Here is a 17,572-nt window from a genome sequence, read left to right as displayed (position 1 = left end):
AGATGCCAGAAGTGACGCTGCTGGGTCATAGGGGAGCTCTATGTTTAGCCTTCTGAGGAATCTCCATACCCCTTTGCAGAGTGGCTCACATTCCCATCAACAATGAAGTAGGGTTCCCTTTTGGCCACATCCCCTCCAACATTTGTTATTGTTAGTTATCTTGATATAGGACATTCTTACTGGGGTGAGATGGAATCTCAATGTTGTTTTGATTTGCATTTGTTTTATGGCCAGTGATGTAGAGCACTTCTTCATGGGTCTCTTGGCCATTCTGATTTCCTTATCAGAGAAGTCTCTTTTTAAAAGTCTTTAGCCCACTTGTTGAGGGGGCTGTTGGTCCTTCGAGGTTTTATTTTGGAGGAATTTAATTTTTGTTAGTTCTGCATATATTTTAGATATGAGGCCTTTGTCCGTTTTATGGCTGGTAAGTATCCTTTTCCAATATGTGGGCTTTCTGTTTATCTTGCAAGCTATGTCCTTTGCTGTACAGAATTTCTGCAGTTTGATCCAGTCCCATTTGTCCAACCTTTATTTTATTTGTTGCAGTTCTGGGCCTTTATTAAGAAAGTTTCATCCTGTGCCAAGGAGCCCAAGTGTTTTTCCTACTCCTTCTTGTAGTGTTGTCAGGGTAACTGTTTTTTTTTTGTTTTTTTTTTTTGTTTTTTTTTTTTTAGGTCTCTGATCCATTTGGAATTGGTTTTGGTGCATGGTGAGATGTAAGATTTTATTTTTAGTTTGTTACAGGTGTTGAACCAGTTTTGCCAGCACCATTTGTTAAAGAGGCTATCTTTCTTCCATCCTATTGTTTTAGCTCCATTATCAAAGATTAAGTAAGCATAGTTCTGTGGGTTCCTTTCTGGGTCTTCAGTTCTGTTCCATTGGTCCTCAGGCCTGTTCCAGTGCCAACACCAAGTTGTTTTTATTACTATAACTTTGTAATACTGCTTGATGTTCAGTATTGTAATTTGTCCAGCACTGTTCTTTTTGCTTAGGACTTTTTTTTTTTTTGCTATTTGGTGTCTTTTATTGTTCCATAAGAATTTCTGGATTGCTTCCTCCATTTCATTAAAAAATGGTGTTGGGATACTAAAGGGTTTTGCATTGACTTTGTAGGTAGCCTTTGGCAATATTGCCATTTTGACAATACTAATCCTCCCAATCCAGGAGCATGGGAGGTTTTTCCATTTTCTAAGTTCTGCCTTAATTTCATTTTTCATGTTTTTAAAGTTCTCATCATAGAGGTCTTTCACTTCTTTAGTTAAGGTTATTCCTAGGTATTTTATGTTTTTTGAGGCTATTGCAAAAAGAGTTGCTTTCCTGTTTTTGGCCTCAGTCTTTGGGTCATTGGCATATAGAAAAGCCATTGATTTTTGAGGGTTCATTTTATATCCTGCAACTTTGCCAAACTTTTGGGTCATCTCTAGTAGCTTGGGAGTAGACGCTATGTGGTTCCTTAGGCATAGGATCATGTCATCTGCAAAGAGAGAAAGTTTAACTTCATCTTTAAAAGAATTATTAATACAAAATTTGTAAATATTTGCAGTGCAATATGATGTTATCTCGGGACACAAAATAAAGGAAATCTAAATTCCTATTGTGCATCTGCTTTTTAAACTGGTGTAGGTAATTTGGGGATTCTTATGTCATTGCTAATATTCTTTGCATTATGTGATGTATCCTGGTCATTTACACACACAAAAAAAAACACACACACACAATAGTAAAAAGTCTACAGTATCATATCTTGCTTTCCAATTAAAATTAAAAATTTCTGACATGATTTCACAACCCTGAGTAATCTGGTCCTTCTATACTAAGTCATTGTCTACTCTTCCCTATGATGCACTCTATCTTCCATATATTTATTGTGCTAGTTCCATAGTATGAATGTTCCCAGCTGTCTTCACTACTTTTATGAACAGGATTATTCATTCATAAAATATAAACTATATGTTGAATATATGCAAGGTATGTACCTGATTGATATTGATATGCAAAATTACATGAGAAACCCCTTCACAGGTAATATACTTTAATCAAAATAGAGCTTGAAAGTCAAATTTACTAATGAAAATAGAGTATTTCCATCTGAATACTATACCTAAAACTTGTAGTATTGAACTAACTGCTCAGTGAAAATCTATCCAGATAATAACTCTTGAAAGTTAGCTTCTTAAAACTTAACTTCATGACCCAGCAGTTTCAGGAAAATGTTTCCAAGAATCTATCTTACATTGACTCATTCTTTAAATACTTTTTTGCTTTTTTTTTTTTTTTTTTTTAACTAATTTGGAACCAAATGTTCCAGCACTTCCTCAGCTTCTGATTCTTCCTGTATTTAATATCTGTCCTATCATAAGTATGCTTCTTTGTATCTTGCTACACATTAATGTTTTCCGAGTGGGCAGAACATTCAATAATATTTTGGTGATTATGGAATTTGGTTAAAAAAGTATATGACATAGAATTTATCCAAAGTTACACATGCTTAAAAACATTCCTAAATATCTAGCAATGTAAATATAAAAAGTATTCAAATGTTCTGCTGTGATGCATGGGGATTTTTTTTTACGTTTTATTAAGGCCCTGTAGGAAGATAGAAATCACTATATTGCTTTAAAATGTATTTAATTCAATCATCCAAATATATAATTTTCTAGAAATGGAAACCTTGTATAAGTAGGCATAGTATTACTGAAATTGAAGTAAGACTTACACTGAAATTTAAAAGTTCATTGATATTTTTACCTCATACATGTATTCATGTTTGCTTGCAACCTCCCTCTCCTGAAGTTCCCACTCTTGTAATACTACAATGTTATCCAAATGCATGCATAAGAAAGTTTAGTATGATAATACAATAATGTTCATAGCATATTGCTTTATTACCAGTTTTCTTATAGCTGCAAAATCACTGAATTGAAACAAAATTATTTCATATACTAAATAAAACATATCTTTTGTCTTTCCTAGAACTCTTCACCCAGTGCAATTGTAAACTTTTTGAAATGAGCTCCCACACAGTAACACCTATTCTCTTGAAGTCTCTGTGAAACCTGCAGAGCTCAATCTCTTTGAATTTTGACATAAAAACATTGGTTTTCCAGGCAGCAGAACAATTCCATTGTTGTCTCTAGGCTTGCTTTCTCTAGGAAATCTTTTGATAGATGTAAAGAAAGCAGATCAAATATATGGCTTATAAACAATATTTGGAAACACTACATGACAGAGTATCAGTTGGTTTATATTTGTGATGAAAAGAAATGAAAGAGAATTTCAGAAAAACTTCCCTTCATCTGGATTCCAACATTTCTTTCTGGGTTTCTAGCTTATCCAATTGATATATCTTCATTATACAAACAGTGTTGTCTAAGTGAAGGACCAGATGTTGTGTTTTAGTCAAAAATAGAATTTAAACACGTAGTCAACCAACAGAAATAGGGAATTCATATTGAACACTATACTTAAAACTTCAGGTTTTGAATATATTTCTCAGTGAAAGATTATCCAAATAATAAATCCTCCAAACATTGGCCAGTGAAATTAGCTGAACTGGGCTTCGGGAAAGTATTATCTTTTTTTAACTTCCAGATTTTTAATAAATAATACTCTGTTGGTCTTAAACGTCTACCTCTCTTACATAGGAAAATGTATTTTTAAGAAGTCAAATGAAATCATTACAATGTTGTGGCTTCTACTAATTTTTCATCATGCCTTCATGCAAAAATAAGGCCAAAGATTATGAAATGTGTACCTCAATTTTGCTTCATTTTATGATATAAAGGAAGATGTTTGACATGATACATTATGAATTATTAAGTTTAAGTTTATTATTATTTAAGTTTATGAATTTAAGTTTATTATTTATGAAGATTAAGTTTATTATTGGTTCCAAAAACACAGTTACAATTTATAGGAAAGATAATAATGGAAAAGCAGCTGAAATTTTGGTTGGTGTCTCAGTGTAATAAAACATTACACAAATTATTTGTCTACCTAGAATGCCCAATGAATACTATCTAAGAATTTATTTAAAATATGAAAATTGTTACTTCTGGAAAGACAGCGGAGGAGCAGCAGAGCCCTAGCTAAGCTCCCTCTGTCATCACAGTTTTTCCACTCCAGAGAAAATTTTACTCCTAGAAAGACAGCCCAAGTAAGTTATAACAGTACAGGGATTCTGGCCAGAAAGAACAAATCTGATTTGCTGGCCTAAAAACACATTTGTGTTCCAGGCAGCCTCCCACTGCCATGCCAGTGCCAGTGCCGGCACAGCACCCCACACTCTACTCACCTAAAGCACACAACAACAACCAGAAAGAAATCCTACAGAAGGCGGCAGACAGATGCGGATCGCAGGCTGAGCACCTACGGGCTGAAATCACAGAGAAAGCATGAGTACCCACTAACGACATTCTCACTTGCGCCCATAGAGCAGCATCAGAGCAAAGCACCATCTTTGACACTGGCATAGGGTCAGACCAGACTGGAACTAAAGCGGGCCTGGGGAAAGAGAGGATGAAGGGGCCATCTTTGAAAAGGGCAAGAGGGACCAATTAGTGAGAGCAAGCTCCACCCTGGAGAAGGATCCCTGCCCAGGCGGGAGGCTTGTCCTGGGCTGCAGTTCAGCCAGAGGTGCCCCGCCCTGCCCGCAGGAATTTCTAAATTAAAAGCGAAAGCGGCTAGCAGCTACCAGCAGCACGGAACAACCAGACAGGATAACAAACAGTTCCTGAGACAGATAAATGGTCCTGTCACAGAGGAAGCCCAATTCCCAGCCCAAAATGAAGCTGAATTCCACAGCCAGCTCTGCTCAGGAGGCCACCCCACCCAGAAGGAAGGAACCTCCCCCAGGCAAGCGACTCTCAACCAGGTAAACCAGGCCAGAGGTGCCCTGCCCTGCTGAGTCCACAGCCTATTCAAAGCCAGGCGTTAAAGGCAGCCACCCTAGAGCAGACGAGAGGAGCCACGGTTCCCAAGACTGTTCATGTCCCCCATCTACAGAGAATGCCCAAGTCTTACCTGCAAGCTGTGTGAACCACAGAGACCCAGGATTTCATTAACAGGGGGGAGGGTCAGAACAGATCTACCCCCTGCTAACTGAAAGCAAGTTAAACCAGCAAAGCAGCAAAATAGACTGCAGATCATCACAAGGAAACCAGAGACTGTAGAAAGCCCACCCAAACAAGGAAGACTCGATTTTTTAAAAATCATTCTTTAAGCTTTTTTTTCTTTTTCATACCTGAAACGCCATTGTTTGTTTTTTTTCTTTTCCATTTTTACCTGTTTGTTTTATCAAGTTTTTTTTTTTTTTGGTTGTTCGTTATTCTGGTTTTTTTTTCTTTTTTAAAAAAATTTTCTCTGTTTTGTGCATCTGTCTTCCAGTATATTTCCTTTATTTCTTTCTTTACATTCTCTTTCTTTAAAAATTACTTTCCTATGAATAACACCTCCACTCTTTTCTCCTAACTATCCATTGTCTATCATTTTAACCTTGTTCTTTCTACTGATTCTACCCTTCTCCACATTTCCATGACACTGAAACTAAACCATAATCATCACCACACTCCCATACATTTTACTCTATTCTCTTTACTACCTCTAACTTATACTCCTGACTTACTTCCAGTACATCCAGATTCCGTTGACACCTGGTTTTTGGATAGAGGGTATGCCTGCTTAATCCGAGTGAACCAAAGAGGTTCATAGAGAAAGCCAGTCCAAAAAGAACTTAATATAAGAAAAATAATGGCTCATAGGGTTGTAACAGTAAATAAGTAACTACTGAATACAGGGCCCAGGATGGTTGTCATACTGAAATTGTATTCTTTAGCAACACCAAAATTAATTTTATATACAGGTATACAAGATATCTGTATGTAATTGTGAACTTCTAAGATTTACACAACAGTGCTTGGTAAGGTCTGCTTTGGGTCTTAAAAGGTGCTCACAGGTGCTTGTAGATTGTCATTCCCAATCCAAATGGGCAGAAGAAAGACAAGAAAGATGGTAAACAATGGAGTATTATCTCCTAATCAAAATAAGCAGGAAGCAGAGCACTCAATCAAAGACATAGAAGAGAACCCTCACAATGCTCTACAAAGTCTACTGATAAACGTAATGAATGAAAACTTTAAATCAATACAGCAATCCTTCCATAAAATTATAGACAATTTCAAGGCCTCGACAAATAGAAAGATAAATGAAATTCAAGAGTCAAATGAAAAGATAGCTACCCAGCTAAAAGATTTGAGAGACAGCACTCAAAACCAAATTAATGAAGTTAATGAAGTAAAGAAGTCCATGCAGTACCTAAGAGATAACATGGAAATAATGAGGAAAGACCAGTCAGAAGGAAAAGAGATTCGAAATCAAGTAGCTAGCCTACAGTCCCGACTAGCTGAAGCAGAGGATCGAATCTCAGGAGCTGAAGATTCCCTAGAATCTATGGAGAAAGATAAAAAAAATCAACACAGACCCAATCCAATTGACATAACAGATCACTCCATGAGTTCCAAGACAGAATCAGGAAGCCCAATTTAAGGCAAATACATAGTCAAGAAAACACGGAGAAAAAGTTAATGGAATAGGCAACCAATTTAACAGAATATTAGACCTATAAAGATACAAGAAGCATTTAGAACCCCGAACCAACCAGATCCGTACAGGACATCTCACCGACAAATTGTGATAAAAAAAGGATCAATAGAGTCCAAGAATAGAATCCTTAAAGCTGTGAGGGAGGGAAGGGGAGGAAGATGGCGGAGGAGCATCTGAGCCCTTGCAGAGCTCGCTCTGATATCGTAGTTTTCTCACCTCATAGAAACTGTTTCTCCGAGAAAGACAGCCAAAGTAAGTTCTAACAGTACAGGGATTCTGAACAGGAAGGAAAAATCGACTTTGCTGGTCTGAAAACACAGATTTGAGCTCCGGGCGGCGTCTCGCCGCCGTGCCAGCGCCGGCTCCAGCACAGCACCCCCCCCCCCCCCCCCGCACTCTGCACAGCTAAAGCGTTAAATACTCCAGACGGCAGCTGAGCACGGAGGACCTGACATCGCAGAGACAGCGTGAGTAGCCCAAAAAAGTTATCCTCACTTGTGCCCACAGTCCAGCTTCTGGAAGGCATCCCTGTCCCCACCGCCAGAGCAAAGCGCCATCTTTGCCACTGGCATAGGGTCAGACCAGACTGGAACTGAAGCGGGCCTGGGGAAAGCGAGGTCAAAAAAGCCATCTTTGAAAAGGGCAGGAGGGGCGGAATCAGTGAGAACCACCTCCGCCCAGAAGAACGCCCCCTGCCCTGGCGGGAGGCGAGTCCGGGGCTTAGCCAGAGGTGCCCCGCCCTGCCCGCCGCAATTTCTAAACTTAAAGCAAAAGCTGCGAGCAGCTACCAGGGGCACGGAAACAACAGACAGAGGAACAAACAGTTCCGGGGACAGCTAAACGGTCCCGTCACAGAGGAAGCTAATTCCCAGCCCAAAACAGAGCTGCATTCCATAGCCACCTATGCCAAGGAGGCCGCCTCCCTCAGGAAAGCAACTCTCAGTGGAGCAAAACAGGCCAGAGGTGCCCTGCCCTGCTGAGTTCACAGCCTAGTCAAGTCCAGGCATCAAAGGCAGCTGCCCCACAGCAGACAGAGGAGCCACAGTTCCTGAGACTGCTCACGTGCCCATCGACAGAGGACACCCAAGGCCTGCCTGCAAGCTGTGCGAACCGCAGAGACCCACGATTGCACCAACAGGGGAGAAGGTCAGAACAGAACCACCCCTTGCCAACTGAAATCAAGTCAAACCAGCCAATCAGGAAAATAGACTGCAGTCCATTGCAGGGAAACCAGAGACTGGTTTCTTTTTCTTTTCAAACATTTTTTTTAAACTTTTCTTTTAAATTTTCTTTTTAATTTTTTCACAACTGAAACATCATTGGCTGTTTTTTTTTTGTTTGTTTGTTTTTTGTTTGTTTTCCATTTTTACTGGTTTGTTTTATCAAGTTTTTTTGTGTTGGTTTATTTGTTTGGGTTGTTCCTTTTCTGTTATTTTCCTTTTTATTTACTTATGCTTCCTTTTTAAATAATTTTTCTCTGTTTTGTGTATCTGTCTTCCAGTATTTTTACTTCATTTCTCTCGTTGCGTCCTCTTCCTTTAAAAATTACTTTCCTATAAATAACACCTCCACCATTTTCTGCTAACTCTCCAGTGTCTGTCATTTTAACATTGTTCTTTCTACTGATTCCACTCTTCTCCACATTTCCATGTCACTAAAACTAAACCAAAATCACCACCCCCCCCAATACATTTTACTCTATTATATTTACTACCTCCAACTTACCCTCCTGACTTACTGCCTGGACCTCCAGGTTCCATTGACTCCTGGTTATTGGATAGAGGGTATCCCAGCTTAATACGAGTGAATCAAAGGGGTTCATAGATAAATCCAGTCCTAAAAGGACTTAATATAAAAACAAGAATTGCATATAGGGTTGTAACAGTAAATAAGTAACTACTGAATACAGGGCCCAGGATCGGATGTTATATTGAAATTGTATTCTTTAGGAACACCAAATCTAACTTTATAGACAGGTATACAAGTTATCTGTATATAACTGTGAAATTGTAAGATTTACACAACAGTGCTTGGTAAGGGCTGATTTGGGTCTTAAACGGTGCTCACAGGTGCTGGTAGACTGGCATTCCCAATTCAAATGGGCAGAAGAAACACAAGAAAGATGGCAAATAATGAAGTCTTATCCCCCACTCAAAACAAGAAGGAAGCAGAGCAGTCAATCAAACACATAGAAGAATACCCCCAAAATGCTCTACAAAGTCTACTGATAAACATGATAAATGAAAAGTTTGAATCTCTTCAGTCAATTATGTTAGAGCGTGAGGAGGCAAAGCAAAAATTAATGGAGAATTTCATGATATCCACAAATAGAAAGATAAGTGAGCTTCAAGCGTCAAATGAAAAGATAGCTACCCAGCTTAAAGATTTGAGAGACAACTCTCAAAACCAAAGTAATGAAGTTAATGAAGTAAAGAAGTCCATACAGGACCTAAGAAATGACATGGAAATCATCAGGAAAGACCAGTCAGAAGGAAAAGAGATTCGAAATCAAGTAGATAGCCTACAGTCCCGACTAACTGAAGCAGAGGATCGAATCTCAGGAACTGAAGATTCCTTAGATTCTATGGAGAAAGATCAAAAATCAATACAAATCCAGTCCAAGCAACAAAACAGATCGCTACAGGAGATTCAAGACACAATCAGGAAGCCCAATTTAAGGATAATGGGTATTGAGGAAAACTTGGAGAAAGAGGTTAATAGGATAGGCAACCTATTTAACAGAATATTAGCTGAAAACTTCCCAAACATCCAGAAGGAAAGGCCTATACAGATACAAGAAGCATTTAGAACCCCAAATCGACCAGACCAGAATAGGACTTCCCACCGACACATTGTGACCAAAACAGCTTCAGCAGAGTGCAAGGAAAAAATACTCAAAGCTGTTAGGGCAAAGAAAACAATCACATATAAAGGAAAAGCAATCAGAATTACCCCAGACTTCTCAGCAGAGACCATGAAAGCAAGGAGAGCCTGGAATGAAGTATACCAAACTCTAAATAAAAATAACTACCAACCAAGAATTCTGTACCCAGCCAAACTCTCCTTCATAGCCGAAGGTCAAATAAAAGTCTTCCAAAATAAGGAAAAACTGAAACAATATATCTCCACCAAACCAGCTTTACACAAAATCCTTAAAGATGTACTATACAGGGAAAATAATCAAGATCCCAACACAGACAGAGAAATAAACCCTAATTAGTAAACACTAGATCAAGAAATGGGAAGACACAGCTTTAAACAAGATAGTGATAATGAAAGGAACAAACGATCACCTCTCAATCCTAACTGTCAACATTAATGGACTTAATTCTCCAATCAAACGACATAGGCTCATAACTTGGATCAAAAATCAAGATCCATCTTTCTGCTGCCTCCAAGAGACACATCTATCCAGCAAAAGTAAACATCTTCTAAAAGTGAAAGGCTGGAAACAAATCTATCAAGCAAATGGCCCCCATAAGCAGGCTGGAGTTGCAATCCTAGTATCAGACAAAATTGACTTCAAATTAAAAAAGGTAAGAAGAAACAAAGAAGGTTACTACATACTAGTAAAAGGATCTCTCCAACAGGAAGAAATAACCATCCTAAATATCTACACGCCAAATGCAGGAGCACCCAACTTCATGAAACAAACACTACTGGCTCTAAAAACATTCATAGACCCAAACACAATGATAGTGGGGGACTTTAACACTCCACTATCACCTCTGGACAGATCAACACGCCAAGAACTGAACAAAGAAACCACAGAACTAAACAATTGCATAGACCAACTCGACTTAATCGACATATACAGAATATTCCGCCCAGCAAGGACAGAATACACATTCTTTTCGGCAGTACATGGAACATTCTCCAAAATAGATCACATCTTAGGGCACAAAGAAAATCTGTACAAATTCAGAAGTATCAAAATCATTCCCTGCATTCTTTCAGACCACAATGGAATAAAATTAGAGCTCAACTCATTCAGCAACCACAGAAAATCCCACAATTCATGGAGACTAAAGAACACACTGCTGAACCATCAGTGGACCATTGAAGAAATTAAAACAGAAATTCAAATGTTTATGGACTTCAACCAAGTTGAGGACACAAAGTACCAGCTCCTTTGGGACACAGCAAAGGCAGTACTCAGAGGAAAATTTATATCTCTGAGTACATACATCAACAAACTGGAGAAACAGCAACTCAGTAATTTAAGGAAGCACCTTAATTTTCTGGAGAGAGAACAGCAAGCCAAACCCCAAGTCAATAGACGGAAGCAAATAATTAAAATCAAATCAGAATTAAATCAATTAGAGACGAAAAAAACTATCGAAAGAATCAACAAAACAAAGAGTTGGTTCTTTGAAAAAATCAACAAGATAGACAGACCCCTGGCAAACCTGACCAAAAAATGAAGGTAGCACACTCAAATAAACAAGATAAGAGATGAAACAGGTAGCATCACCACAGAAATAACCGAAATTCAGAAAATAATAAGGGACTATTTTGCAAACCTTTATGCCAACAAATTCAAGAACTTGGAAGAAATGGATGATTTCCTAGAAAAAATTGATACCACCAAACTCAACTATGAAGACTTAAACCTTCTAAACAGACCCATATCCAGTATTGAAATAGAAACAGCAATAAATGATCTCCCAGCCAAGTAAAGCCCAGGTCCAGACGGATTCACCGCAGAATTCTACAAGGCCTTCAAAACAGAACTCACTCCAATATTTCTCAAACTCTTCAATGAAATTGAAAGAGAACGTTCACTACCAGACTCATTTTATGAAGCCAGTATAACCCTCATCCCCAAACCAGGCAGAGACTCATCACGGAAAGAGGACTACAGACCAATCTCCCTGATGAACATAGATGCAAAAATTCTCAACAAAATTCTGGGCAATCGACTTCAACAGGTCATCAAAAAAAATCATACACCACGATCAAACTGGATTCATCCCAGGGATGCACAGCTGATTTAATATACTCAAGTCAATTAATGTAATCCACCACATCAACCGGAGCAAGGTAAAGAACCACATGGTTTTATCTCTGGATGCGGAAAAAGCGTTCGACAAAATCCAGCACCCATTTATGCTAAAAGCCCTGGAAATACTGGGATTCCAGGGAACATTCCTGAATATAATCAAGGCAATTTATGACAAACCAACAGCAAGCATAACTCTAAATGGTGAAAAACTAAAGCCATTCTCTTTAAAATCAGGAACAAGGCAGGGATGTCCACTCTCTCCCCTGCTCTTCAACATAGTACTAGAATTCCTAGCCAGAGCAATTAGGCAAGAAGAAAATATAAAGGGGATCCAAATAAGAAAAGATGAAGTTAATCTTTCTCTCTTCTCAGATGACATGATCCTATACCTAAAGATTCCCATAGACTCTACCCCCAAGCTACTAGGGCTGATGCAAAACTTTGGCAAAGTTGCAGGATATAAAATAAACCTTCAAAAATCAACGGCCTTTCTCTATGCTAACAACCCGAAGACCGAGGCTGAAATCAGGAAAGCAACTCCTTTTGCAATAGCCCCCAAAAACATAAAATACCTAGGAATAACCTTAACCAAAGAAGTGAAAGACCTCTTTGAAGAGAACTTTAAAAGCTTCAAAAATGAAATTAAGTCAGAACTAAGAAAATGGAAAAACCTCCCATGCTCCTGGATTGGGAGGATTAATATAATCAAAATGGCAATATTGCCAAAGGCTATCTACAAATTCAATGCAATACCCATTAATATCCCAACACCATTCTTTAATGAAATAGAGGAAGCAATCCAGAAATTCATATGGAACAATAAAAGACCTAGAATAGCAAAAACACTCCTAAGCAGAAAGAACAGTGCTGGAGGAATTACAATACCCAAATTCAAGCTGTATTATAAAGCTATAGTAATTAAAACAGCTTGGTATTGGCACCGGAACAGGCCTGAAGACCAATGGAACAGAACTGAAGACCCAGAATTGAACCCACAGAACTACGCCTACTTAATCTTTGATAAAGGAGCTAAAACAATAGCATGGAAGAAAGATAGCCTCTTTAACACGTGGTGCTGGCAAAACTGGCTCAACACATGCAACAAACTAAAACTAGATCCTTACATATCACCCTGCACCGAAATGAATTCCAAATGGATTAAAGACCTTGAAATCAAAACAGGCACCCTGAAAACACTAAAGGAAGGAGTAGGAGAAACACTTGGGCTCCTTGGCACAGGACAGAACTTCCTTAACAAAGACCCTGAAAGGCTACAAATCAGTGAAAGGTTGGACAAATGGGACTGCATCAAACTGCAGAGCTTCTGCACGGCAAAGGACATAGCTCTCAAGATAAACAGAAAGCCCACAGACTGGGAGAAGATCTTTACTGGACATTTAACAGACAAAGGCCTCATCTCTAAAATATATGCAGAACTAAAAACATTACCTTCTTCCAAAACAAAACCGCAAAGAACCAATAGCCCCCTCATCAAGTGGGCTAAAGACTTACAAAGAAACTTCTCTGATGAGGAAATGAGAATGGCCAATAGACATATGAAAAAATGCTCTACATCACTGGCCATAAAGGAAATGCAAATCAAAACAACACTGAGATTCCATCTCACCCCAGCAAGAATGTCTCATATCAAGAAAACTAATCATAACAATTGTTGGAGGGGATGTGGACAAAGGGAACCCTACTTCATTGTTGGTGGGAATGTAAACTGGTTCACCCACTCTGGCAAGCAGTATGGAGATTCCTCAGAAGGCTCAATATAGAACTCCCCTATGATCCAGCAGCCCCACTGTTGGGTATCTATCCAAAAGCCCACAAACAAAATCACAGTAATGCCACCAGCACAACAATGTTCATCGCAGCACAGTTTGTCATAGCGAGAATCTGGAACCAACCCAGATGCCCCTCAGTAGACGAATGGATCAGGAAAATGTGGTACATATACACAATGGAATTTTATGCCTCTATCAGAAAGAATGACATTGTTCCATTTGTAAGGAAATGGAAGGACTTGGAAAAAGTTATACTAAGTGAAGTGAGCCAGACCCCAAGAAACATGGACTCTATGGCCTCCCTTATTGGGAATAATTAGTACAGGTTTAGGCAAGCCATAGCAAAGCATCACAAGGCCCAATAGCTATACCCTTAGGAACACATAAGATGATGCTAAGTGAAATGAACTCCATGTTATGGAAACAATTGCTATATCAAAGTTGTAACTACTTTCAACGTCCTATGTGTATGTGTAGTTTCTATTATTGATGGTGTTCTTGTATCACCTTCCTATGGTTGTACCTACACCATCTCTGTAATCTTATCTGAGTATATTGGAAACCGTGTTTACTGGTATTGGAAGTAGGAAATTCAAAGGGAATACCAAATTTGAGAGACACAGGGTAAAAAAAGAGAAATAACTACAAAAGCAATACTTGCAAAACTGTTTGGTGTAAGTGAACTGAACACCTCGGGGGGGGGGGGAGGGAAAGGTGGGGAGGGAGGGGGGCATGAGGGACAAGGCAACAAACAGTACAAGAAATGTATCCAATGCCCAACGTATGATACTGTAACCTCTCTGTACATCAGTTTGATAATAAATTTTTGAGAAAAAAAAAGCTGTGAGGGAGAAGAAAAACATCACATATAAAGGAAAAGCAATCAGAATTACCCCAGACTTCTCAGCAGAGACCAGGAAAGCAAGAACAGCCAGGAATGAGGTATGCCAAACCCTAAATAAAAATAACTACCAATCAAGAATACTGTACCCAGCTAAACTCTCATTGTTAGCCGAAGGTCAAATAAAATTCTTCCACAGTAATCAAAACCTGAAACAATATATCTCAACCAAACCAGCTTTACAGAACATCCTGAAAGATGTACTATACAGGGAAAATAATCAAGATCCCTATACAGACAGAGAAATGAACCCTAAATAGTAAACCAGAATATTAGATCAAGGAATTGGAAGACACAGCTTTTAACAAGATACCTATAATGAAAGGAACAAATGATCATCTCTCAATTATAACTCTCAACATTAACAGTCTCAATTTTCCAATCAAAAGACATAGGCTCTTAAGGTGAATAAAAAATCAAGATCCATCTTTCTGCTGTCTCCAAGAGACACATCTATCCAGCAAAAGTAAACATCTTCTAAAAGTGAAAGGCTGGAATGAAATCTATCAATCAAATGGCCCCCATAAGCAGGCTGGCGTTGCAATCCTAGTATCAGATAAAATTGACTTCAAATTAAAAACAGTAAGAAGAGACAAAGAAGGTTACTACATCTTAATAAAGGGATCTCTCCTACAGGAGGATATAACCATACTAAATATCTACACATCAAATACAGGAGCACACCTAACTTCATCAAACAAACACTACTGACTCTAAAAACACACATGGACCCAAACACATTGACAGTTGGGGACTTTAACACTCCAATTTCAGGTCTGGACAATTCAACACGCCAAAAACTGAACAAAGAAACCCCAGAACTAAACAACTGCATAGACCAACTAGTCTTAACCAACAACTACCGAATAGCCCATGCAGCAACAACAGAATACACATAGTTTTCGGCAGCACATGGCACATTCTCCAAAATAGATCACATCTTAGTGCACAAAGAAAACCAGTACAAATTCAGAAGTATCAAAACCATTCCCTGCATTCTCTAAGACCACAACGGAATAAAATTAGAGCTCAACTGAAACAGCCACAGCAGAAATTCCTACAATTTATGGAGACTAAACAACACACTGCTGAAACATTAGTGGGTCATTAAAGAAATTAGATGAGAAATTCAAATGTTTATGGAATTCAACCAAGATGAGTACACAAAGTACCTGCTCCTTTGCGATACAGCAAAGGCAGCACGCAGAGGGAAATTTATATCTGAGTGCATACACAAACAAATTGGAGAAACAGTAACCCAACAACTTAAGGAAGCACCTTAATCTCCTCAAAAGAGAACAACAAGCCAAACCCCAACTCAGTCGACAGAAGCAAATAATTAAAATCAAATCAAAGTTAAATGAATTAGAGAAAAAAAAACAATCGAAAGAATGAAGAAAACAAAGAGTTGGTTCTTTGAAAAAGTTAACAAGATAGAAAGAAACCTAGGAAACCTGATCAAAAAATGAAAGCAGCAAACCCAAATAAACAATATCAAAGATGAAACAGGTAACATCACCACAGAAACAACCAAAATTCAGAACACAATAAGGGACTATTTTGCAAACCATTATGCCAATAAATTCGAGAACCTGGAAGAAATGGATGATTTCCTAGAAAAAAAAAATGACATCCCAAACTCAACCATGAAGATTTAAACCTTCTGAACAGACCCACATCCAGCATTGAAACAGAAACAACAATAAGTGATCTTCCATCCAAGAAAAGCCCAGGTCCAGATGAATTCACAACAGAATTCTACAAGGCCTTCAAAACAGAACTCACACCAATATTTCTCAAACTCTTCAATGAAATTGAAAGAGAAAGTTCACTACCAGACACATTCTATGAAGCCAGTATAACCCTCATCCCAAAACCAGGCAAGGATTCATCACAGAAGGAGAACTACAGACCGATTAACCTGATGAACATAGATGCAAAAATTCTCAACAAAATTCTGGCCAATTGACTTCAACAGGTCATCAAAAAAGTCATACACCACGATCAAACTGGATTCATCCCAGGGATGCAAAGTTGGTTCAATATACGCAAGTCAATAAATGTAATCCACCATATCAACCGGAGCAAGGTAAAGAACCACATGGTTATATCCACATGGTTATATGCGGAAATGGCATTCGATGAAATCCAGCACCCATTTTTGCTCAAAGCCCTGGAAAAACTGGGATTCCAGGGAACACTCCTGAATACAATAAAGCCAGTTTATGACAAACCAACAGCAAGCATATTTCTAAATGGTGACAAACTAAAGCCATTCCCTTTAAAATCAGGAGCAAGACATAGATGTCCACTCTCTCCCCTTCTCTTCAACGTAGTAGTAGAATTCCTAGCCAGAGCAATTAGGCAAGAAGAAAATATAAAGGGGATCCAAATAGGAAAAGATGAAGTTACACTTTCTCTCTTCTCAGATGACATGATCCTATATCTAAACAACCCCATAGACTCTACTCCCACATTACTAGAGCTGATTCAAAACTTTGGCAAAGTTGCAGGTATAAAATAAACCCTCAAAAATCAATGACATTTCTATATGCTAGTGATCCAAATGCCGAGGCTGAAATCAGGAAAGCAACTTCTTTCACAATAGCCTCAAAAAACATAAAATACCTAGGAATAACCTTAACCAAAGAAGTGAAAAACCAATGTGATGAGAACTTTAAAAATATGAAAAATGAAATTAAGGCAGAACTAAGGAAATGGAAAAATCTCCCATGTTCCTGGATTGGGAGGATTAATATAATCTAAATGGCTACAAATTCAATGCAATACCCATTAATATTCCAACACCCTTTTTGAATGAAATAGACGAAGCAATCCAGAAACTCATATGGAACAATAAAAGACCCAGAATAACAAAAACAATCCTAAGCTGAAAGAACTGTGCTGGAGGAATTAAAATACCCAACTTCAAGCTGTGTTATTAAGTTATAGTAATAAAAACAGCTTGGTATTGGCACAGGAACAGGCCTGAGGACCAATGAAACAGAATTGAAAACCCAGAAATAAACAAACAGAACTATGCCTACTTAATATTTCATAAAGGAGCTAAAAAAATAGTCTGGAAGAAAGATAGCCTCTTTAATAAGTGGTGCTGGCAAAAATGGTTCAACACATGCAACAAACTAAAACTAGATCCTAATATATCACCCTGCACCAATATTAATTCAAAATGGATCAAAGAACTCAAAATTAAAACAGATACCCTGAAAACTCCAAAGGAAGGAGTAGGAGAAACACTTGAGCTCCTTGGCACAG

The sequence above is a fragment of the Perognathus longimembris genome, chromosome 28 (genome assembly GCF_023159225.1).
Source record: "Perognathus longimembris pacificus isolate PPM17 chromosome 28, ASM2315922v1, whole genome shotgun sequence".
Lineage (NCBI taxonomy): Eukaryota > Metazoa > Chordata > Mammalia > Rodentia > Heteromyidae > Perognathus > Perognathus longimembris.
Note: the sequence above shows the minus strand (reverse complement) of the source record.